Below are 27001 nucleotides of genomic sequence, written 5' to 3'. Positions count from 1 at the left end.
TAGTTTAAATGGAAGGCAAAAAGATTCATCTGTACTAAGTGGCCAGACAATCTGCTTGGAAGGTATTTGGCATTCATATGGATTTTGGCAAGAAATAAGCTTCATCTGAACTCTGTTGCACTCTTATTCATTTTGTTAAAACTGATATTCAAGAGATTATGGTTATATTCAAGTAAAAATAAGTGAAATTTTCACTACATAATTTACGTTTGTAGATTTTTGTGATTTGTAAATTAAACTTGGAAGCTCTTGGCTAAATTATTTGTCTCTTCATTTCAAAAGAAGGAGTTAAAATTCTTATTCTTGTCATTAGTGTGATTATAGGTTAATTCATTCTTACTCCCCTTTAAAACGAAATGAAGACCAGTGATATTTGATTCCAACCATTTCACAATTAAATAGAATGATTTAGAAAGGATGCAACTCAGTTGCACGTATAAGCTATATATATATATAGCCTTTTAGGGGATAGAAAGTTGTAAATAGGAACTTGAAGGTAATTTTGTCCTCATCTTCAGGTTTAATTTAGCCTGCCAGAATTTGTAAACTGATAGAAATTGTTACTTGTTCAGATAATTTCTGCTTATATTGGCATGTTCATGAGGCAGAAAACTAGAAAAAAATAAAAATTCCTTCTGCTGTGGTTTTTGTTCTTGATATTTCCTCAACTTGTAACACCATTCTTCCCATAACAGAATACTCACTCCATTGCTGTCCTTTCTCAACACTCACTTGCACGGAATCATCCTTGGCCCAGGAATTAGATCCTATCATCCAGGCAGGCACCTGTTAGATCTTCAACCAACTACTGGTCCTCTAGGTCCACCGCTCTGCCCCTGCTTCTCCAGGTTCCTCTAGCCATCCCTCCATCTCCTGCTTCCCTGGCTAGCTCTGAATGTCCTGCATGCTGTGTGGTTGGCCCCTTTCTGCAGTGTGACCCCTACTACCTTAGTTCCCTACAGGGAATCAAGCCTGAGGCACAGGGCTCTTTCTGTTCCTCCTTAATAGTATTTTCCTCTTCCTGCTATGCACTGTTATTATTTACATATGTATATCTTCTCGTATGTATCTCTTCTGGTAGATTACCAATTCTCTAAAGGCAGATACAAAACTCTTTCTTACATGGATGTGTCTCGCAGTGAATAGTACAGCACCTTGCACCAACCAGGTGCTTAATAAATGTTTATTAATGTTATTTGAGTGAATGTAATCCAAGCAGTTATAAACAGCATTGTACTACTTATCCTGTTTTTTGGTTCTAAGCAGAGTTTTTATCAGAAGATAGATCTAAAGCTCTCAGATTCTTAAACAATCTGCAACATCTTTTTCTTGAAACTTGTAGCCAGTGTCCAGTTGTTTAATATTCAAACTTAAAATTATTTTAAACACACCATTCACAAAATTTTCCCACTCAGCTGAAGTACTGATGTAAACAAGCTTCTTATCTCCATAGGTATGAAAACTTCAGGTGTCAGTTGATGATTTACTTGAGATTGTATGTGAGAGCCTGCATTTTTTTTCTCACTTTTCTGAAAGGGACAATATACCTCTCTTGAAATATTCTCCACGGGCCTGAAATCTGAGGAATTAACCAGACCTGTTTTGTAGAAATCATACAAATCTTCAAATATTAAGGAGTTCAGAAATAAGGCTATTTAGGGACGTCCCTGGTGGTCCAGTGGTTGAGACTCCGCACTTCCACCGCAGGGGATGCCAGTTCGATCACTGGTTGGGGAACGACAACAAAAAAAAAGGGGGGGGGCTATTTATATAGTGGTATACTGCTACAATTGGAAAGTAGAAAACGTCTCTTCTTGACTCACATTTCACATGAGTAAACTGAAGCCTTGATAGGGTCTTGTCCAAAGTCCCACTGCTGCTTAATAGTGGAACCATATCTTCTGATGGTTGATGGAGGTGGGGGCAGTTTTTCTTGCTGTAACCTAGTAGAATTAGATCCAGAGGCATACCAAAGGAGAAAAAAGTATGATGAAATTATTTCAAATGATGGATATCTTGTAGAGATTATATTCTTGCTGAGTTTTAAATAAGATTTTCTTTCCTTACTATCTGATATTACCATATCCTATAATGCATCAAGATCTGAAAACAGATCTTGTAATGACAGAGATATATGGGCTCTATTTTCAACTATAAAGCAAATTTGCTTTAGCTTCAATTTAAAAAATATTTTGCATTTGAGTGTGTGCTCGTTTTTAATTTAGAAAATATAATTTATTTGGGAACTTAATCATGACCAGTTCTTGAGATAGTTTTTCAAGCTTTGAGATATGTTGTGGGTTACTGTAAATCTTGGCAGAGAACGTTGGACAGAGATTCTTTTAAGTTTCTTTTTTTTCCCTACTTTGATTTTGGGATCTGATGAAGGGTGTTGGTCTTGAGACATTTCACTGACAACTTTTTTCCACTTCCAAAACTTTTGAGAATTTGATATATATATAAATTTCACTTGCATTCTTAGCCATTTGCTGGTACATATTTCTTTAAATTTATTTTTTATCCATTTCATTTCTCCCTTTCGTCGTGTGTTGTTGTTTAGCCCTCTTCCAGAAGCAAGTGACATGTTTCTAGCCCATTGACTTCACTTTTTATCTGTACTTCTTGGTACCTATTTAGATCCTTCTGTTCCCAGAATTAATCATAATTCATGAGATGTTTCTGGTATGGAGAAATAAATCTCTAATCAAACAACCCACCTACAAATAACAACCATAAACTCTGACCAAAGAAAAAACCAAGGCAAAACAAACAAGTCAAAATACAATATGATATGAGCATTTTGGAGAATGAACAATAGTAGGAAGATTTTAGACAGGAGTTGAAACTTGTATTAAGCAACTAGCATAGGGTGGGGTGAGTTTCACATTTTTGTGGCTTTTCCTGAGAGTATCTGCAGTTGTAGTGGCAACATAGGGAAACTAAACTTCAAAAGAAAGCCTGCTGCTTTCAGACTGGAGGAACATGGGAAGGGACAGGGATGCCAGAGAGTGAGGGGTAACTCAAGAAAGGAAAGAGACAGAGATGGGAAAACTCAAATTCCATGTACAAACTCTCCCTAACTCTATGGCTGACCCCTGAACCACACATGCATAGGATAGACTGAAAGCAATCCAAACTGAGATCTGAATAGGACAGAGTTTGCAACTTGAGACTAGCTAATGACCTGCTAAAACAAAAAACACCAGCACCCTCTGTCTCTGTATAACAGAATCCAGAGTATTCACAATTAACATTGACAGTGTCCAAGATACAACCCCAAATTAGTTCAAATACAAAAAAAGCATGCTAAACTGTAACCCTTTCTCAAAGGGAAAGAAAATCAATAGATGAAAATTCAGAAATGACCCAGATATTAAAATTATCAGACAAGAAAATTAAAGAAACTATTACAACTGCTGAATGAAGTAAAAGAAAATATTGTTAATATGAATAAAAAATAGGAAATATCAACAGAGAAATTTTAAAATATATATCTATACAAAAAAACGAAATGAAAATTTTAGAACAGAAAAATACATTATCTGAAATAAGTAAATTACTGAATAGGCTTAATAGCATAATGGATGTGGCCAAAGGAAAAGTCAGTGAACTTGAGTTAGATCAATAGAATTCATCCAATCTGAAAAAGAGTGAGAAAAAAAGATGGAAAAAATGAGCAGAACCTCAGAAGCCTGAAGGACAATTTTAAAACATCTACTATATATGCAATTGAGGAATAAGAATGGGTAGAAAAAAATGTTTAAGTATTTTAAGAATAAAGGTAAAGGCTTCCTAAATTTTGTGAAAGACATACATAGATTCAAGAAATTTAGCAAACCCCAGACATGATAAATTTGATGAAAACAATGCCTAGGAATAATAAAATTGTTGAAAACCAAAAATAATACTGCATTCAAAATTATGTTTAGTGTTATGTAGATGTTATAATGTTGTATTTGAATATATTTTTTAAAAAGATGAGGAAACTGTAGAATGTAGTGTTTAAGTAATGGGCTTTAGTCTCCTAATATCAAGCTCTGCTACTTATTAAGTCTGTGACCTTGAGCCAGTTTGTTTTCTTAGAACATCACTTTCTTCCTTTATAAAATGATGATAAAGATGAAAATAAAACTACCTTATATGGATGATGTACAGATTAAATTATATATGCAGAAGTCTTGGCAAAGTACTTAGTGGAAGTTAGATAAATGATAGCTCTTGTACCTCTTTTTTTTTTCTTCTCAATGTTCTTTGCTTGGTTGTACTTCTTAATACTTATTATAGAAAATAATTTTCCTTTCTCATAATGCCTTTTTCTAGTTTTGGAATGAATGTTTAATAGTCTTATACAATAAGTCAAGGTGCTTTTCTGTTTTCTGCAGTATAGTTTTTATAACAGACGGTCTGGTTTTTGAAGGTTTATTATGTGTTGCCTTTAAATGTATTTAGGCCTGTGTGCACGCCTGTGTGTGTGTGTGTGTGTGTGTGTGTGTGCGTGTGTTTGTTTATATAGATTTTAACTGCTTAGGAGATATTTTGTTTATAAAAATCTATTCAAGTTTTCTAGTTCCCCTCAAGCTAGTTATATTTTCAACAAAAATGTCCTTTAATCTGTTTTAAAATAGCTTGAATAATTAGTTCAAATAAATAGCATAAAGTTGTTCATAGTATTCAGTAATTATTTTAATTCTTCAAACAGATTTGTTTTTTCTTTTTTAATGCTATTTATTGGTATACCTTCTTTTTATGATAAAACTTCCTGATGATTTGTCTTTTTATTAGTCTTTTCAAAGAAACAAAATATTTTACTTTGTCGACTGTCTTTATGTCTGTTTTTCATTTCACTTATTTCTGATGTTATTTTGTTATTTTCCTGCTTTTAAAGTTTTTGGTTTTACTTTAATGTACCTTTTCTAGCTTCGTAATTTTTAGTCTTTTTAACGTATAAATTTAGAGCTATACAGTTTCCCCTAAGAACTGCTTTAACTGCATCCCTTGAGTTTTGGTATGTATTGTGTTCATTGTCATTGAGTTCTATATATTCTCTAACTTCCAAAATATTTATTAGCTTTTTGTCTATGAATTACATAAAATTTTAATTTAAATATTCCAACTATTGGAGGTTTGGAGGGGGTCAGGGTTATGGTTTTTTTCATTAAAGTCTAAATTTACTTGTGATTAGAGGAGATGATTCAATGATTTTAATTATTTAGTAAATGTTAAGACAATTTGTGGCTTGATGTAAGGTCAATTTTTGTAAATTTTTCATTTGTACTTGGAAGATATGTGTATCTTATAATTCTTAGGTGCAGGCTTTATATTTGTTAATTAGATCTGCCTTGTTAAGTTATCATTACTTTTCTTGCCTGCTTACTCTTGCAATTAATGTTATAAATATCAAATCTTTCTTTATGATTGAGAATTTTGCTATTTGTGTTTTATATATTTTATGTCTCTGTTGTTAGATGCTTAGAGGGGCAGTTTATTGTGTCTTGTTAATGATTTGTTTCACGTTCATTATTTAATGAACATATTTATTTTTTAATAATTCTTTTACTTAAAACCTAGTTTATTAGACATTAATATAGCTACCTCAATTTTTACCATTTCTTTACTTTCAAACATTATATTTTAGCTGAGTCTCTTGTAAATAGCATGCCACTGACTTTTTAAAATTCAAATTGTTGCTCACTTTTAACCAGAAATTTAACTGGTGTATATTTATTGTGATTACTTATATGTTTAATTACTAAAATCCTAATTTGTGCCCCCTATTTACAATGCATTAAAAAAAAAATTTGTTCTTGCTTTTCACTATTGTATTGAGTTTTCTTAAGTTCCTTTCACCCCTCTATTAGTTTGAAAATTATGCATATTTAAAATTTTCTAACAGACAGTGATTACCTTTAAATACTGTATAATCCTACTTGATTTGATGATGTTAGTATCTCTATCCTCCTTTCAAACAATATAAAAATGTTAAAATATTTCATCTTCAATCACCCCTGCCCTTATCTTACATATTAATACTGTCTAATATTTTAGATCCAACTTGTTTTTATATCCCATTTAATGACTGGTATTATTTAACTTTTTATAGTAAGAATTTATTTAAGATTCCTTAGGTGGTTACCAATTTCCGGTGTGCTGTTGACTGGCAAAAGCTGATTGTGTGTATCTCTTTCCAACTCTTCATTCAGTGACATTATGTTTGTAGTTTGAAGTTGGCCATGGTGGGAGTATTTATACAATAGAAATCAGTAAACACTACAAATCTGGGCTTTTTTTTTCTTGGAAGAATCATTTGTTGACTATTTACCAGTACACCACTGCCAGTATTCTTGTTTTTCATTTGTTTTTTCATCCAATCCTTTATTCTGGGTTAAATTTACTTATTACTGATTTATATTTTTATATTCTTTTAAAGAAGGCAAATTATAAGTAAACTTTTGATCCTCATTTGAAAATGTACTTTATTCTTACTTTTTAAAATTTGAAATATTAGTTTATTTACAATGTAGTATTAGTTTCAAGTGTACAGCAAAGTAATTCAGTTATATAGAAATGTATATTTTTCAGATTATTTTCCAGTATAGGTTATTACAAGATATTGACTATAGTTCCCTGTGCTATATAGTAAATCCTTGCTTAGTTATTTTATGTATAGTAATTTATATCTGTTAATCCAAAACTCCTAATTTATCCCTCCCCACCCCTTTCCCCTTTGGTAACCATAAGTTTGTTTTCTATGTCTGTGAGTCTATTTCTTTTTCATAAATAAGTTCATCTGTATCATTTTTTTAGATTACACATATAAGTGCTATCATATGATATTTGTCTTTGACTTACTTCAGTTAATGCGATAATCTCTAGATCCATTCATGTTGCTGCAAATGACATTATTTCCTTCTTTTTTATGGCTGAGTAATATACCATTGTGTATGTGTGTGTGTGTGTGTGTGTGTGTGTATATATATATATATATACACCATTGTATATATTGCTTATCCATTCATCTGTCGATGGACATTTAGGTTGCTTCCATGTCTTGGCTATTGTAAATAGTGCTGCTGTGAACACTGTGGTGCATGAATCTTTTTGAATTAGAGTTTTTGTCTTTTCTGAGTATATGCCCAGGAGTGGGATTGCTCGATCATATGGTAACTCTATTTTTAATTTTTTAAGGAACCTCCATACTGTTCTCCACAGTGACTGAATCAATTTATATTCCTGCTAACAGTGTATGAGGATTCCCTTTTCTCCACACCCTCTCTAGCACTTATTATTTGTAGAGTTTTTGATGATGGCTGTTCTGGCTGGTGTGAGGTGATACCTCATTGTAGTTTTGATTTTGATATTATCACTGTTTAATGATAGTTTATTTGACTATATAAACTACCATACTTATTTATTTTCCCTCAATACTTTGAAGATACTATTCCATTGTTTTCTAGACTCTGTACTGTTGTTGTTGAGACATCAACTATCTATTTAGTTGAGTTTCCTCTATAGATAATCTGTCCTTACTCTTTGTCTTTGGTGTTTGTACAGGTTGCGGATTGTTTGGCTCTAAGATTCATTCTTTTCTCTTCTTCTTGGTTGTTTTTGAAGAGGGCTGACCATTCAGGCTGAATTTCCTAGGCTCCCAAATCAGTTTTCTTCTGCCAGGCTTCATCCAGTGGGAATCACTGGTGATTGACTGAGAACAGGAGGAAAGGAGAAATTAAAAACTGTCTCCCTTGTCAGCCTGGGTGACATTTCCAAACACTGCTACATCTCTGTAGTGGACCCAACTCCTGATGAACCGATTCACCAGCACTCCCTATTTTACCCCTCTGTCCCTTGCCATTGCTAATTTCTGGGTTGTGTCATCATACCTTGGTTCACTTATCAGCCTCTTCTGCATACTTTATATTGCCTCATTTTAAACACTGTGAGTGGTTTATGTTTCCTTGATTGGATCATGAGTGATACAGTGTTCTAGATTTCATTATAACATCTCCAGATTTGGATTTATTTTTATTTATTATTTTTGGGACTTGCTTTATGTATCTGATGTTCCATGTCTTTCTCAATTCTGGAAAAGATCCATTATTGCTTCAGATATTGCCTTTTTGTCTTTATTTTCTCATTCTCATATACTTTTTAGACATGTTAAATCTTTTTATTCTGTTCTTCATATTTCTTAATCTCCTTTTTATATTTTCCACCTTTTTCTTTTTCTTCTGGGTAAATTCCTTAGAATTATCTTTCATTTCAGTAATTCTTTCCTTATCTGCATCTAATGTGATGTAGCCTCGTTTCAGATGCGAACTTTAATACAAATTTCATTTCTTTAAATCTCTTTGGTTTTTATCAAATCCGCTTTTCCATGTTTTTTTCTGCTTATTTTTGCCTCTTTCTTTTAAAATTTTTATCATTTTAAACATTTTGTCCCACTGAAGTCTGAGATTAATATTCTCTTCAATTCTTAAGACTATTCCCTCCCTATTCATTTTCTAACTTAATGCTTATATTTGATGTAAAGCACTTTTGTGTCTGCTGACTCCTTTATGAAAAAGCCTTTCCTTATGTGTTTGATATCTTTGATATGTGAGCTCTTCTTAATTGAAGTTTGCTTTTCCTGTGAGACTCCCACATAATCTGGGTTGTTGAAGGTGTCCTGGTAGAGAGTGTTGTTTTTTTTTTTTTTTTTCTTTTTCTAGGTAGTCCAGGCATATTACTTGGTTGCCATTCTCTGTGGTTGTCATTATTGTAAACCTGCTTTTTGTCCCTGAGGCTTCCTGATTATTACTGAGTTGGATAATACCTCTGGCGTGTTATATAACATCATAATAATGCCCTCTCTTTCACATCCCTTTTCTTCCTATCTTTCTGGAATTTTAATTTATTGTAAGATCAGACATTTTAAAAGTTTTGCTTGTGTATGCGTTTGTATATTTTCTGTTTTAAATGTGGTACCTCTGTGTTTTAACAGGAACATTCCTGTGTGAATCTAGCCTAACATTTTATAGAAGAGCCTACCCCTTCCAGAGGACCTTTTTACCATTCCTTTGGCTTTAATGCTTTTTCTCTGAGGTTATCTTCCTGACTCATTTTTGTATTTATTTCAGGTCTTTACCTAAATGTGATCATTCAATGATATCATCACTGGTCATACTATCTGAAATTTCAACCACAACTCCCCCATCCTAGAATTTATTTCTCCCTTCCTTGCTTTATTTTAATTCCTTAGCATGGACCATTATCTATCATTCTATGTATTCAACTTATTTTTCTTGCTTATTGTCAGTTGCCCACACAAAAACATAATCTCCGTGAGATCAGAAATTTTCATCTATTTTGTTCATTCCTATATTTTCACCACCTAGAATAATGACTGGCTCATAGTAAATACTCAATAAATATTTGTTTAATAATGGATGAAATATTCATTGTCTGTGTATTGTGTGCCTGTCCCTGAACTAGGTGGTGATGATACAAAGGAAAGAAAAATAGACAAGATTCCAGCCCTCATGAAGATGACAGCCTTACAGAGAGCATAGATAGACTTAAAAAAAAATCACTGTATCACCACAGGTGGACAAAGGTTATGAATTCAAATGAACTCTTTTAATGAACTTATTGGTACCAGGTGGGCATTCCTTGAGGTTGCCCACCATGAGGTTGCATGGTGCTTACTTCTGGTATGCAATGTATCTAAGACCTCTTATTCTCTTTCTTTATCTAAGAACAGACCAAAGAATACACATGCACACACACACACAGACAGACTAGAAAGATAATGATTTAGCCAGAAAACAATCTTAATGAGGGAGCTGAAGTAGTTTGACTACGGTAGTAAGAAAATGAAAGTAACTAAGCACGAAAAAAGAATTTCCAATAAAGTTTTCATGATAGCCAGTTTCTCTTCCAATCTTGGTAGCCACTGTATGATGATCACAAAATGCAAAGAAAGGGCCTAACTCTACATTCTGATGCCTTGTGATTGTACCTAAAGAGCTAGTACACATTTGGCTTTTATAACTCTGCAGGTAGTACACAGAGGAGGATATGCTATTACCTTATCACAGTAAATAATAAAGTTCATGACTATATTTACACAGGCTGAGTTTCTAGTATGTGAATTCAAGTGAAGAATGTTAAATCTCTAATATGTGTTTAATGTACATTTCAGTTGATTTTTGTCCTAACTATAATGGTAGCAATTATTTTATATGTGGGGAAGGCTGTGTCACCTAAGAAAAAGCTAATAGATTTTTTTGGCAATTTTTCTGTCATGTTAAAATGTCTTTCCATTTCTAACTGCTGTTATGTTCTTACTGCTCTGTCTTATGCTTTTTTTACTTATTGTCCCTCACATCTACTTACTTTTTTTTTGCCTTTGAATCCTTTTTCTTTCATTTTTCTCTACCCAAAATGTCTGCTCCTGGGCTTTTAGTCAAATCATATCTCTATTTTGCTGCAGACACTGGCTGGCCAACACAAAAGAACCTTCTCCTAAATACCATGAATTATACTAGTAGTTGCTTTCATATATACAATCTCATTTAGTCACCATTAAAAACTCTGCATGCTAGATAAAAGGCCCCCATTTTAAATAAGATGAAACTGAGTATTTAGGGAGATTATGTAAGTTCCCCTAGGATACACACTGAGTAAGCTGGAATTCAAACCCTAAACTTCTAATTGGAAATGGTTCCATTGCTTCGTCTAGACATTGTGCCTACAGCCTACCTAGTATTGCTTTTGAAGTTTTCCAAACTTGCCATTGATTGAACAGAATTTATAATAAAAGAGTACCTACAACATCAAGTCTTCCATGTGACAGATAGACTTGGAATGTAGAGCAAATAACAGTAGGGGTAGCTGTTACCTATCTAATTTTACAGTCTCTTTTGATTGAAAACTCCTGCTCTGAACCTCATATTTACTCATCTGACCAATACTTATTGAGTGTTTATTGTGTGTCAGGCACTAAACCAGACCCTGGATATAGAGTGCTGAACAAAATAATGTGGCCTCTATGGAGTGTATAGCCTAGTGAGGGAGAGAGAGAATAAACAAATAAACCAATAACTGCACGGATAATTCAAACTGTAATGAATTCCACAAAAGAATAAAATAATGGTTGGATCTGTCTCAGGAACAGTAGTCAGATCCAGCCTCTCAGAGACTTAGAAGAACCACACAATTGGTTAGGAACTGCAGAACCCTTTGAGGGAACTCTGTGTCTCAACTTCTACCGTACCAGGTGTCTGCTAAAGAGCGAGATTTGGATGACTCCTATTCACCCTGGGGCCAAACCAACCAGGCTTTCTAATCTGTTGTTAACATTTGAGACTCAGATTCTGATCATCTAGTTTTGTACTGATTAAGAGGATAAGTAAGAGGGAAAAGCAAAAGAAAAGAGGTTGGAAGATTAGTCCTTTAAAGATTGAAAAATAATTTGTTTAAGAATGCAATTCTTTAATTTTTCAATGCATTGTGAATTTTCTTAATCATCAGGAATAGATGATAACACAATTCGTTCAACATTCCTTTACCCAATATTTAACCCATACCTACTATTTATCCATTAGGTACTGTACTAGGGACTAATGACATAATGGTGAATAAGACAAAACCTCTGTTCCTATGTTTACAGTCTTATGTGAAAGACAATTACAATGCAGTGTGATGATTATTATGACAAGATTAAGCACAGGACATCAGATTCTGGAGGAGGTAATATTTAAATTAAGACCCCAGGAATGTGTACAAGCTAGTCAGTAGAATTTTCACATTCATAAGAATAAATCCTTTCCATAGTCGTAGCTTCAGGTTGCAAATATTTTGAAAATATTATTCTTGACATTTATCTAAATTCCAATTTTGTTAATTTTCTTTACTAGATCCTAAACTTTAAGGTAAGAAGTTAAGTTTTTAAAAATCATCTATTAAAAAACTATTTTCTCTTTAATACACTCTGAAGTGTGACTTATAAGATAGAGTTATTAACATTTAGTGTATTGTGGATCAGGTTTCTACTGGAGAGTTCAAATTCATCATGTTTATACATAAAATTTGATATTAAATTGTTTCATTTTAAATGGTAGCCAATAGTCATAGAAAATTTAAATATAGAATTATTTTATAAGCTTAGCTTTTCATACATTCTGTAGCTTTATTAGAGCTGGTCTAACCTAAGGTCTAGACAGACCAACTGTGCCCTTGGGTTAACGGGTGTTTATCATATGATTTCCTTTTCCTTCCTTATTGCCCTTTATCTGTTTCCAGTTCACAGGGTTGATAAATAGATAACTGTTGCCTCTCTTTCTTCCTGTTTCTGATAGGGCTAACTCTAACTCTGTAACTTACAAAAATAAGCATAGGGCTTCCCTGGTGGCGCAGTGGTTGAGAATCTGCCTGCCAATGCAGGGGACACGGGTTCAAGCCCTGGTCTGGGAGGATCCCACATGCCGCGGAGCAACTAGGCCCGTGAGCCACAACTACTGAGCCTGCGCGTCTGGAGCCTGTGCTCCACAGCAAGAGAGGCCGCGATAGTGAGAGGCCCGCGCACTGTGATGAAGAGTGGCCCCCGCTTGCCGCAACTAGAGAAAGCCCTCACACAGAAACGAAGACCCAACACAACCAAAAATAAATAAATAAAAAAAAAAAAAAAAAAATAAGCATAACTAAAGTTTTTCAAGCCTACTTTTAAAATTATGATTTCTCTTAATCTTCATAGACTTTCTGTTCAGATAAACTCCAGAAGTTAGGGCACCTCAATTTAAAAAAAAGTAAATTGTCTTTATTGATCATTAAAATCTATATTTTATAATAATATAATAATGATAGAGCACCCAGATTAGTTGTGGGTCTGGAAGAAGTAAACACATGGTAAATAAAAGTATTTTGGATTACATAGTGTCTTTTCTCAAAATAGGTCAAATTTAAAATATAAAGCACTAAATATTCCTAAGAATGCTTACTCAGTCATGGGGGAAATGTTTTTTAGTCTAAATTTAGGTTCAGAGCTCTTTTATGGAGCCATTGCTCCTGCAGACCCAGCCGAGGCCCTTTTCAGTGTCCTAAGTGAATTAGGTATTAGATTTATTAATGCCTCAGGCCCATCCAGTATGAAGGGAAGATAAACTTTCTTGCACTTCACAGCATATAGTTGGACCTATTCAGTTCCCACTGGGGAACACAGCTGTGCCAACCTAGAAGTAAAAAGAACTTAAAAAAAAAATCCTCTATAGTATATCTCCATCTGGAATCGTACTGATAGTACCTTCACCCTCATATGACCCAAACAATTCTAGGGATTATATAAACTGCAATGGATTCTAAAGATACCATGTAACAATTCTGAATTTGTGCTGTCCTCCAAATCAAAACAGAAATAAGGTCTAGAACAACATCAGTATGCATTCATTTGTGTATTTCAAGCCCTGAGAGAAAAACCCACTGTGATATTTTTTACTTATATTTGCAAACCTTGTGTTATATGTGAGCTCAGGTCATTTGCAGGGTCTCTTTAGAATACATAAAAAAGTGATACTGCTCACGTGTGATCGTTAAGGAGTCTACAACACATGGTCCTGATTCCAGTTGCATAATTATGTTCACTTTTATCCTTATATTTCCATTTCCTGATTGTTTCAGTTGGGTATAGACAATGACCTTTCATTTTTCATTCAGGAAAATGGGCAGTATTGCTGCACGTATTACTTAGATCCTACTGCCTTCCCCTTCAGTGATAGAAATGGTGCTTTAAAATGCAGGTTAGGGTTGCTTATCCTGGCTGTTAATGTTGTTATAGTGTTTCCTGATTCAGAGATGCTCTGTGAACATCCAGCACATGACTGGCTCTTGGATGAGCTGTGGAATATAGAGTGATATCCTGAGCAAGTTGTCTTTCTATCTCCTTCCTCCTTCTTTAGCTTAGCTCTTTAGCTTAAAGGTACAGACATCCCCTCTTTTTCTCATACAACTACGACAGTACTAATAGCTTCTGTTCAGCAAAGTTTACTTTATAGCAGGTACTGTGCTAGTTCCTTTACATGCCTATAACATGTAATAGGCACAGACAATCCTATAGGGTAGGTAACATGATCATCATTTTACAGACAGGGAAAATGTAACTCACTCAAGATCACACAATTGAAAAGAGAGATCTAGAACTCGATTCCAGGTTTCTCTGATAGCAAAAGCTAATCACTTAACCACCACCCTACCTCATATAACTCTGCCGCTGTCTCCAACCTCAGATCATTGATCACTTGAATAGCTTCTCTTACCGCTTGGCACTGCCTCAAACAGGCTGACCCCATTGACTGAACCTCAGAACCATCGTGTGACACTAGCTTCAGAGAGGCAAATGCTGATTATGGTTACAGGCCACCAGGAAACTGAACTGTCATTGAGAGAAACTCTGTGCTGCATTATTTTATCTGCACAACAAAAATGGTTCACATCCACCACCACCGTCACCACCACCACCCCCTTTGGTTGTTAGAGATCCCCTCAGCACTCGTCTATCCACCCTTACCTTCTTTTCTTTCCCTGGAGGTGGTGTTATAGCAGCGTCTTTGGCAAGGTTAGCAAGTAATTCATTTATTTACTTTGGTTGACAATAAATAACTATATCCTGTTAATAACTGTGCATATGTTTATGTGGCTTTAGGTAATCTGAGACAATCTTATACATCTGGTATCTGAGATTGACTCAGTATTCTTTCATACCCGGTTTCCTATTATATAACTCTATTAATAAACAGTAGACTACATACGGATAAAAAATACATACTTATAGTAATTTATTAGGGCATTTTATAAGTGATACACATTCACGTACTTAAGAATTTTGTTGAGTGTTATGTAAATATCCGTTTTTGCTCAATAATACAAAAAAAAAAAACCTGATATGTGTTTTCTTAGTTTAAAGTGCACCAGATCTGTCACAAATGCCTTAAGCTGTATGTATTGTGCTTACATCTTTATGTGAGCTGTATGTACATATTTTTTGTTTAGTTTTTTGTTGTTTAAGACTATTTTTTTAGATCAGTTTTGGATTCACAGCAAAATTAATAGGAAGGTATTATGTACATACTTTTCAGCACTTTTTTATTTTTTAAAATCTTTTTTTTTTAATTAAAAAAAATTTTTTTTTTTTTTTGGCTGCGTTGGGTCTTCGTTGCTGCACGTAGGCTTTCTCTACTCACAGCAAGCGGGGGCTACTCTTCGTTGCTGTGCACGGGCTTCTCATTGCAGTGGCTTCTCTCGTTGCGGAGCACGGGCTCTAGGCGCGCCGGCTTCAGTAGTTGCAGCGTGCGGGCTCAGTAGTTGTGGCGCATGGGCTTATTTGCTCCGCGGCATGTGGGATCTTCCCAGATCGAACCCATGTCCCCTGCATTGGCAGGTGGATTCTTAACCACTGTGCCACCAGGGAAGTCCAGCACTTTTAAATTGTTAGTTCTATGAAGGTAAGATGTTTTCTAATTTGTCTTTTAGAATATCATAATGCTGAACAACACTTTGAATGCAATAGATGCTCACTATATACTGTTGACTTATTGAACAAATTAGTTTGTAATAGGTTGAACAGGTTTGTAGTCCTAAATTGTTCTTGCCATCATTTCACTCTGCATAATTAAGGAAGTTTTACTAAGACGATTAAAAATGTGTTATTGAATTACTGGTTTAGATTCTAAAGCAGTGGGATAAAAGAGACCCTGGCTATACCCCTATGAGGAACCAGTAAGGATGAGTTTCTCACTGTAGGTATACTTAGTGGATTTTATGCGTGACTGAATTAATTTATTATACTTACGAAGGTTAGATTTATCACTTCCATATGGCACTCTAAAACTTTTTTCCCTTACCCCCCCGACAACTAATATTTTTCTTACTATAAAAGTAATGTTTATCATAGAGATTAACTATATATGAAAGTAAAAAGAAAAAATTAAAAACATGCATAATCTTATTATCCAGATATAATCACTCAATATTTTTGTGTGTTCTTTGTGGTTTTTTATTCTCTCAGCTGCACAGTTTCATTATGTCCATTCAGTTGGTACTCTATATATTTATAAAACATTATAGTACCACAAGCTACCTTGTGGATTGTTTAAAAATATTTCTTTATATGGATGTGCTATGCTTTATTTATTTTTCTACTGTTGGACATTTAGGTTAGTTTCAGTTTTTCGCTATCATACAAATTACCTTTTTAACATAAATCTCTGTTGGTTTTCAGTTATGTAAGATATATTCCTAGAATTAAAACTACTGAGTAAAGATTCTGAACTTTAAGTTCTTGATCATATTACTCAATAGTTTTCCTGAAAATTTTTAGCAATTCACACTCCTATCAGAAGTGTATGACGAAGTGTTTCATTGAGTCATCATCAAAATTGATTATTTCTTCTACACACTTTTAAGCAAGTATTATCAACTAGATATAATGACTTTAATATGTTACTATCATCAACTATGTTCAGAAGTATATAAAATAAGTAGTTTGCTTTCAGAGAGAATTATGAAATATGTTTAAGAGTCACAGTAGTTCAGAGGCTACATTTTGCAATACAGTTTCCACTTACATGCAAATATTTTTCGGGTCTAATTGTGAACTGTGCATACTTTGTTTAAGCTGGACTTCTTTATCAATACCTACTTCATTGGCAGTTATCTCAAAGAGTGTTGCGTCGAGGCATCACATCTAGTGTGGCTTTAGCATTCCCTCTTGTAGTGATCAATATCATTTCTATTTGCTGTTGTAATTTGAAGTTAATGAACATAGAGTTTACTTTTATTTAATTATGCATTTTTGTGGAGCTCTACAAAAGCATCTTTCTTCCACACAGATCCATAGTGAGTGGAGATGAATCTGAGTGGTTTCATTTTATAGAGTAGCAGTCATATTTGTATTAGAAAGCAATAGCCTTGGAAGAATACCAAAGAAAAAAACCATTAAGTGTTTGTCTCATTCTCTAGTGAAAGCATTTTCCTTTCAGAGGCCATGGTACTTGTTTTTGATCACACTGCTCTGGGATGCTGTGTGTGTATATAGTTCACACATGAATTTAGGGTGAACTGAGATATCATATGGGGAAAATATAGATATAAAATAACCCACCTATTTAAGAACTGCAGTCTTTTCTACTTCTCTGCAGAAATTGTCTCAGCATAAATAGTGGCTGCACTTAGAAAATAATTTTTACTTAAAAAATATATTTGTTTTACATTTCAGAGTACCTGATAAATTGCAAGTCTGTTTGTACCCCATAGCTGCACAGGTACGTATATGAATTACCTATAGTTATATTAATCTGTATGTTAACTGGCAAGTTATTAAAATTTGGGGTATTAAAATTGCTTACAGATTTCATAATGTGAAAATTAATTTTTGAGTACTTACAAATATTGACAGCGTCAAAGGATAGTACATTTTACACATACCTTGCATTTCACTCTATTGTAAGAATCAAATAAACATTTCTAAGATTTGATGAAGCAGAATAATTTTAATTACAAAGCATTCATCTTGTGGAGAGATTAGAGAGTGTTTTATGGAACAGTACTATTAAAGCAACTCCTGACGTGCAGTCAGAGACTATTGCAAAACCACTGTTTTTGACACTGTTGTTTTATTTTCAAACTTTTTGTGCTGCTTTTTATTTTCTGTGGTGGTTGCTTTAGGTAAGGAGTAGTTGCAGATGTCTGCTTCACTGTCTCAAGCACTAGAGTAACGGGAAAAAAATGTTTGCACCTGTTTAAAAATCTCAACTGTGTGGTGTTGTGGTTCCTGGGCAACAGGCAGGAATTCTCAAAAGCTTGGTTGCACCTGCTCAATTGTTGCTTGCAGCTGTGTCATAAGATTGAGCGCACAGAGAAGCTTGTTAGCAGTTTGCTTGTGCTGTTACGTATTTTGTGTACTTCGAGTTTGAAAGATTCTTACTTGATGTAGACCTTGAACTATTACATTGGTTTATTATAAAACTCACTGATTTTAGCTCCCAAATATTTTATCCAAATTCTTCGTTCTCAGTCTCAAATATTTTTTTAGCAGCTATTGACTGCCCTAGATAATGTTTATGTTAACTTCTTTAAAGGATACCTGGAGAGAGTGGATCTCTCAAGATAACTGGGTTGATAATAATTTTTGTCCTCATAGAGACACTTTCTGTTTGGCTCAATTTCACTATGTTGGCAACCCCACTATGTGAGGCTGGATGTAGTTATTGATCCATTTAGCTGAACAGATTTGAAAGCATTTGGCTATTAGTGGACACATGGGGCATATTCAGAAAATTTAAGTGTATATTGTAAGATGATTTCTTGATTTGTGCATGTGCCTCTGTTGCAATAGGGTGGAAATGAGAGAGAAAAAAAAGCAACAATTAAATAATAATCTTAGAAAAGGGGCTAAAATCCAGATGTAAATTTTAAGGCTGGAATATCATCCTTTACTTCTGTCAAATCCTAGTCATCTGATATTTTTCCCTAAGTGTTGCTGTTAGTGATGTTGTTTCTTTTGGGTAATAGCTCTATATATTTTCTGACAAATATCTGTATTTTTAATATAGACAAGCTACTACAGAGTATATCTTATACTAGTTAAGTAAAGGTCTATAAATATAATATAAAAAGTGGGAACTCAGGTCTTCCCTGGTGGTCCAGTGGGTAAGACTAGGCATTCCCAATGCAGGGGGCCCGGGTTCCATCCCTGGTCCGGGAATTAGATCCCGCATGCATGCCACAACTAAAAGATCCCGTGTGCTGCAACTACGACCCGGCACAGACAAAATAAATAAATAAATATTTTTTTAAAAAGTCGCAACTCAATAAACAAAGTATTTAATTGAATAATTTATTTGGTTGTACCCAATTCCCAGTATTGAAAACTTACTCTAATAACCTGCATTATTCTTCCTAAAAATGCTTCAGTAAAAAAATGCTAAGGAGTTTCCATCAGTATTTAGTAACATAAAATCTTAGAGCTTGTGTATCTTCTCCTTTTATTGACCCATTTAAATCTGTTTTTTTTAAACTACCATAATATGAATTTAACTGACCTCTTTGGGAGTAGGAAACATCGGTACTGAGCTAAATATACGGTTGTCCACAGATTCTTAATACAATGTCTTGTACATAGTAGGTGGTCAGTAAATGTTGAATGAATGCATGTATGAATAAAACATGTCTGGAGGGATAAAGAGTCCTAGAAACTTGTTACGTGTTGTATATTGTGGATGGTCCTGATGGACTTCCTTCAGTTCTCATACTGCTGATGAGACGGAGATGAGAATACTGATAAATTCTGTCCTTAAAATGAGAAATGAATATGTAAGAATTGATCCTCGTCACAATCAAGAATTGCCATAACACTATTTGCAATGTGCTTTGTATTCATTTTGCTGACTATGAGAAAGTCTTTTTTTTTTTTTTTACAATAAGAAAGGGAGTGGGTCTTAGAATTTCTTGAGCCCTGGGGACCTGGCCAGTCCCCCTGGGTCTAGAAAATCTTTTTTTTTTCCCCCACTCTTATATATATATTTATTTATTTATTTATTATTTTTAACATCTTTATTGGAGTATAATTGCTTTACAATGGTGTGTTAGTTTCTGCTTGGTGCTTTGTGACCACCTAGAGGGGTGGGATAGGGAGGGTAGGAGGGAGATGCAAGAGGGAGGAGATATGGGGATATATATACATGTATAGCTGATTCACTTTGTTATAAAAAAGAGAAAAGTCTTTATATTATCTGTATTTTATGCACAATGCTGAGGCATTCAATGACTAAGTCACTTGTCACCTTGGAAATATTTTCAGTATAGGAATAAATAAATCTCTGTGTTATGTGAGCAGTGCCATGAGTTTCCTGAGCAATCACTTTCTCCCCCAAACCCCCTACCCCCACCCTAACTCTATCTCATTGAAAACACAAAAATAAGCTGTACTTTGACTTATGGCCTGGTAAGATTAGATCATATTAAAAAAATTGTGTTTTGCTAAACAGAAGTAATGGGCCCTGTGTTTGCTGTATACATGTTTATAATTATGGTTTCTATTATTCATTGAATTCTAACTGTAAATAAGTAGATATGAAGCCAAGCAGAGGTAGAGTCAAAATAGTGTGAGTTACGACCTGCTTTAGATAGACCCCTCTCAAGTTCCATTTTGTATGGCATGAGGCAGTCACATAACAACGGCAGAGGTAGCAAAGTGAGCCAGTATCTATTGCATCAAAACATCTTGTTTAGACTTCTCAAATTTTAGTACCACTGGTTGATGATATTCATGGGTACTATTAAGCTTGGAAGTATCTTTCCTCTGGGAACAGTTTTTCTTTCACCTTAGTTTACACCGGTGGGTGAGAGGCCAATATCAGGGACATTATTTTTTTTTCCAGAAACTTAGTTTGGTAGAATCAACTATATCCTCTGTTAGGCTAACATTAGAAATTAAGAGATGAACCAAGAACATGTATTAGCTAGAATATTAAACCAGATGATAGCAAATGCTTCAGTGACTTGTACTAGAAATTACAGTATGGAATACCCAGGAGGGAGAAATCACCTAGGATTCCTAAGCATAAATGCAGATTTCCCTGTGATTTCAGGGTTAAAGAAATAAAGGAAGAAAATCAATATTTATTGAGAACATAGCATGTCTAGATATAATTTCTTTCTTTCTCCCCTTCTTTTCCTCCCTCCCTTCCTCATTTCCTTCCTTACTTTTATTCCACACAATAATGAATACCTACTATTTGCTAGACCCTGAGCTAGGCTAAATAGATAAAGTCTTTGCCCTCAAAGAGCATACAGGCTAGTAGGAACCAAAGATATGTCAGCAGAACTCCTTTTGTCTTCACCACTTATTATTAGTATGGACCCAGACAAGTTACCTAATTTTTCTGTTCCTTTGTTACTTCTTTGGAAAATTGGAAAAATAATAGTACCTACCTTATGTATTGCTGTGTTGAGTTAAATATAACATAATACACATACAATTCTTAGTCCAGTGGTTAGCATGTAGCAAGTGCTCAATAAATCTTAGCTATACTACTATTATTTCTAGCACCACCACCACCACTACTACAATTTAGTTGCTGAAGAAAGACCCTCTACTTGCCTGAGAGCAGGTACCCTGGTCTGGACATTGTCACATTGATTGTCGTAAAGGTTCTCTCTAGTTACCTCTGCTTCTAGGGATTTAGAAGAAGTCCTGAAAATCACATAGTGTTAGAACTTGAAGAGACCTTAATGGTCAACTATTTAATATCTTTGTTTTATCCATGGTGAGAAAATAAGCTCAGAAAAGTTTATGTACTTGTCAGGGTTATACAGTATAGTAGGTGAGAGATGTAAGAATTTGAAACCAAAACTCTGGATTCTTGGTCTAGTGTGAGATACCTCATATAGAAAAATATTAGTGTTAATTTTTTTTCTACTAGTGATTGGAGAGTTGATTCCTTATCTCCAGGAAGTAAATGGACTATATCAAGTTGTTGGAATACTAACCACACGACAAGCTATCACTGCACTGAATCTAAAAGACCTTCAGGTTTTCTCATAAAGGGGTTAATTTCATCTAAATTGATTGAAGCCTTTTAGTTTGTGTTTGTGAATAACCGGTTTCTTCTTAAGGAGAATAAACTGAGTCAAGTTTACCAAGACATCTACTATCTAAGTGACTTCAGATGATTTAAAGGAGACTGCGTATATCTTAAATAAATCAGCATCTTAAAAGTCAGTGATATGTTAGGGTATCTGGATTCTGAATCTCTTGCCTGACTTTGAATTTAGGAGCTTTGGAGTTCAAATGACCTTCACTGAATTCCAGTTCCACAGTTCAGTAGCTGTGTGACCTGATCAAGGTTGTCTAACCTTGCTAACACTCGAGTTTTCTTATCTAAAATTTGGTGGTAACAATGTCTACCTTTTCAACGATAGATGTGAAGATTAAAGTCGATTAGGTATACAAAATACTTTATTTAGTACATAATACACACTAGTATTTCATAAATATTCTTTTCTCTTCCGTTGTTAAAATATAAGTTGTTATGATAGGCAGTATAGGAATTTGGAGGAAGTATAGGATTCACTCATTAAGAAAGTTAATTTTGGCAAAGTTATGCCTTTGATGATTGCAGTTGAGTATCTCAGTTCATCTTGGTTAGAGTCGCCATTTCTTTTTTTTTTTTAATAAATTTATGTATGTATGTATGTTTGGCCGCGTTGGGTCTTCATCGCTGCACGCGGGCTTTCTCTAGTTGTGACGAGCGGGGGCTACTCTTTGTTGCGGTGTGCGGGCTTCTCCTTGTGGTGGCTTCTCTTTGTTGTGGAGCACGGGCTCTAGGCGCGCAGGCTTCAGTAGTTGTGGCTGGAGGGCTTTAGAGCGCAGGCTCAGTAGTTGTGGCGCACGGGCTTAGTTGCTCCGCGGCATGTGGGATCTTCCCGGACCAGGGATCAAACCCGTGTCCCCTGCACTGGCAGGCAGATTCTTAACCACTGCGCCACCAGGCAAGTCCCAAACTCACCATTTCTAACTGAACATGCTACATATCTGTAGAAGCTGGGGCTGTTTAAAGAAAAGCTCAAGGTGAAGATAATCACATCCATTTAAATGTCTGTTGATTATGGAAGTGTGCCTTGCAATGAAAGGGCTGCTGATACAACTCCCGGGCAACTTCACCCCTCTTTTGAAAGTCAGATACCCTTAAAACTAATCTCGTAAACAATGAAGAACCCATGCTTGCTAATTAAACCATGTACTCTTACATGCATCCTAGTGAACTGAAGGTGGTTCTGTTGGCAAGGTTTTCACAATCTAAGCAGCCACAGGTTTAGTGAGCAGAGTTGGCAATGAGTAAATGGCTTTATAAGGCTTTCTTTTTCTCTCAAAAAGGAAATTCGTGTAGTAAAATGTCTTGATAAGAAAAGTGGATTTGTGAATTTGTATGTATGATTTTCCCTTATCTCTAATAAAAACTAGATAATCTTAATTATAGTAAACAAGTTGTTTTTTTTTTTCCCCCTACCAGGCTCTTTATATTGCAGCAGTATCTTCCTGAACAGCAATCAGAAAAGAAATAAGGGATAAAGCACTAGATAATATATGAAATAGACCATTATTCAGTAGAGTTAATAAAGTTGACTTGCCTATTGTCAAGTGTACAGTTTTGACTATGATGAGTCAAGGTAAACATTAATGCTTAAGGAAATTTTTATTTAGTTGGGTATTAGTTTGCTAGGGCTGCTGTAACAAAGTATCACAAACTGGGCAGCTTAAACAATAGAAGTTTTCTCACTCTGGAAGGCTGAGATCAAAGTTTTGGCAGAGTTGGTTCTTCCTGAGGGCTGTGAGGGAAAGATCTGTTCTAGGCCTCTCTCCTTGGCTTGTAGATGTCCATCTTCTCCCAGTGTCTCTTCACGTTGTCTTCTCTCTATGCATATCTGTCTCTGTGTCTAAATTTCCCTTTTTTATAAGGATATCAGTCATCTTGGATTAGAGCCTTCAATTATTATCTCATTTTAATGTGGTTACTTCCTAAAGACCCTATCTGCAAATAAGGTCACATTTTGAGGTACTGGAGTTAGGACTCTAACATATATTTTTTTTGAGGGGGCCATGATTCAACTCATAACAGTTGGGTTAAAATAGTTAACATTTACTGTGTGACTTTTATATTCCAGAGGGATGTTTATATATATATATATTATTATTGATAATCCTTACAACAATCTATTAGGTAGATGTTATTTTCCCCATTTTACAGGTGAAAAAGAACTTACACTCAGAAAGAATAAGCAATTTGTCCAAATTTGTCCAATTTGTCCAGATTTATCATACAGCCAGTAAATGTTAAACGCTAGTATTTGAACCCAGAATTCAATTCTGCCTTTTTAATGGGTAAGTTTCATAACAACTCAGTCAAAAGCCCCCAAAATACTTTGAGCATTTAAGGTTTATATATATATTTTTTGTCATTAGGGCTTGTGCCAAAGGACATTTTATCCATCAAAAAATGGTGCATTATTCTATCGTATGAATGCCCAACATTGACTGCCAACATCTTCACTCCTGAATTTTTTGCTGACACTTGTCTTTGAAGGCTTAGTGTTTTAGCTCTTCTGCACCTGATGAAGCTTTCGGACAGGATGGATTCTGAACATGAACTGCATGGGTTGATTCTGGCCCCAGTTTGTGTGGATGGCATTGAGAGCCAAGTCATGCTCAGAGTCTGCTTCTCAACACATGTGTACTCTGCTCTCCTTCTCTTTCTCTCACTCCTCTCTTTCATCTTTGTTTTCAGTCTTAACAGGTAGTTTGTGATTTTTTTTTCCTTTTTTACAATCCCTGCCATGAGTTATTCCTTGAAGGGGAGTAAGTGTAAAGAATAACAAAATAAGAAATATCTCTGCTTACATGAAAGCCAGTGCTGCCATAGGTATTTACTATAAACTGGTCACAGCCTTGTTGTTACTTATTCACACTGAGGAGCAAGGGGCATTGTGCACCTTATTTTAAGTTTTCTATCTTACCATTGGAACAGTTTGTTCTCACTTTGAAGTTTTAAAGCAGACTTGCTCATGACCCAATTTCACTAATAATTGTCTTAAGTAACCCTTGTACTCATTTATAAGACTTTTTTCCATCCACTGTCTGTCTAGCCTGGTTTAAAAGTTTTATATATGTACTTTTAAAAAATTGATTAGCTGGAGAGCTGCCCATTCCTCTGTGCTGTACAATAAGGATTTAAAAACTGCACACTGGATTCTGTATAGTGTAATTAAAACTGACCCACATTTGGACCGGAGTACACCAGGACTTAGCCAGACTTGCCATGAGCTGAGTTCTGGTGGCAGATGGAAACTAATGAGGACACACTCCACTCCAGAATTTCCCAGCTGCTTGGCCCCTTTTTGTACAAACAAGGTTTGGAGCGAAGTCTGGATCCCAAGAGCATGTTCTGTAAATGTGCTGTACCCAATGATTTGGGAAATGTTATCACAAAATCAGGCTGTTTCAAAGTATCCTTAAGACCTCAGCTACTCTCAGATTTTAGACATGAAAATTCAAAGAGACATTTTATGCTCTCTCCAACCAATTTTTAATTTTAAAGTGAATTAAAATCACATTCCCCCTCCCTCCCACTCTGGTCTTTTTTCCTGTGCCTGGCGATAGAATGATCACTTTTATCCAAACGTGGAGATTTGCGGGTGGTTGTCTCAGGATAGACTAGGTCTCCTTGCAACCTACGGATCTCTTCAACTGGTTTGATGTCCTGGGACTATTCAGGCAGATGTAATTGAATCAGTTTGAAGCAGCTGTAGCTGGCATGTGGTCTCTCAGATTGCTAGCACCTGCTTGTTTTTTTGCAACTCACTACAGTGAAAGAAGTGCCAAAACCAGCATTGGTCTTGGAGCAGATAAAGCACTTCAAATGCTATATTCCATTCTCCTTCCAGTCTAACCATATCACCATTGGTGCCTGAATTAATAAAGCCCCTTTTCATGATTATGTCTGAGGTAAACTTTTCCTTCTTATTCTTCTCAGTGTTGAGATCCTGACAGTATTGACCATGCTAGTCCAAAAATATAAGGGAGTATAATGGTGATCAGGTGGCTTTGGGGCTCTCTTATCATTAGACAACTGGGTAGCCTGTGGTTTGCAGAATCATTTAAATGAACGTACCAAATTCATTTGCTGTTCCAGCACAGTCTTATTGGCACAGAGAATGAGCAGTTAATGTATAACAAACTGTGAACTGTTATGGAATATGATAAATACATTTGCTTAGGAGGAGGGAATATAAAATGGAACTATTTCTCTAATGTAACTCTAAACTAATCGACATGGATTTCTTCAACACTTACTAGGTGCAAAAAGATGCAGGCTACTAAAAAAGGGTTAAAAATTCTAGGACCTACTAAATACATAAAACATATTTTAAATATTTAGAATTTTTTTAAAAGGCTTAAATCCATTTTTAAAACACTTATTTTCTTTATCTTCTGTTTGTTCCATTATTGGAACAACATATTATTTGGCAGGCATATATTTCATTCTTAAATATTACCAATCTACTGATGTTTAATTTGAACCTGGAGATGATAAAGACAACACATTTACCTAAAATTCACAGTTTATGTAGTAAAGTTTCTTTAAAAATGGTTTAATGTTGATAATCTTTTGAGATTATTGAGTTTATGAATAATAGTAATGAGAGTGAATTCTATAAAAAGTCATTTTGTTATCAGCAGATTTTGCAAGGCATGACTGGATGCTATGGACATAAAAAAACTATATATGGTCTTTGACTATAAGAATCTTATAGTATACTTGAAGGGACATGATATAAATTAAAGTAAGACACTCTCAGTATTAAATGCACGCTCTAGACCTGGATTTGGTGAAAAATAAATCCTATAAAAGTAAAAATATCAGCACTCTTGCTGTCAAATGAAGGCTCTAGACCCAATGTCCCCCTACTCCCCTTCATTGCCCATGAAGGACCTCACTAATCCATCATGGTTCTCTCTGCCACTAAACCAGAACTTCACCTAAGAATTCTCCTGAGGATGACACTTCAGCTAACCATTACAAATTGATGGCAGTTGATTTAAGATGAAACCCATTTGTCATCGCTGAACAAGTCATTAAGTAAATATTAAAGATATTCAGTGGAAATAAGAGCTCAGTGAGCTGCAAGTAAAACACAGGACTTGAGCTAGGCCTTGAAATAACATGAAACATAGGACTTATTCACAGATTTATTGTGCACTTTGAATAGAACATTACACTTATCTAAAAAGAAATAAGAATTTAAGAAATACTCTATAACCTAGTCATTACTAATACTGTCGAATCATTTGCTTCTCAATAACAATTTTCTTTCATCTGTAACAATGATTTAATATTAATAATTTATAGAGTGTTTCATACCGATTCATTTTAAACATCACATTTTGTTTTATTCATTCATTCATTCATTTATTCAA

The 27001-nt window shown here is 34.9% G+C and overlaps 1 protein-coding gene across 5 annotated transcripts in view; it reads left to right on the top strand.

Annotated features, from left to right (window-relative positions):
• The window catches only part of ZBTB20 (zinc finger and BTB domain containing 20), a 795186-nt gene that overhangs the window by 218832 nt on the left and 549353 nt on the right, over window positions 1-27001 (top strand). For all 5 annotated transcript variants that reach the window (XM_061193112.1, XM_061193110.1, XM_061193108.1 and 2 more), the window contains one exon: window positions 17243-17288. The gene's annotated coding sequence lies outside the window, so the exon portion shown is untranslated. The remainder of the gene's footprint in view (window positions 1-17242; window positions 17289-27001) is intronic.

Source organism: Eubalaena glacialis, chromosome 6 (genome assembly GCF_028564815.1).
Source record: "Eubalaena glacialis isolate mEubGla1 chromosome 6, mEubGla1.1.hap2.+ XY, whole genome shotgun sequence".
NCBI lineage: Eukaryota > Metazoa > Chordata > Mammalia > Artiodactyla > Balaenidae > Eubalaena > Eubalaena glacialis.
Note: the sequence above shows the minus strand (reverse complement) of the source record. Positions and strands in the feature narration are given on the sequence as shown.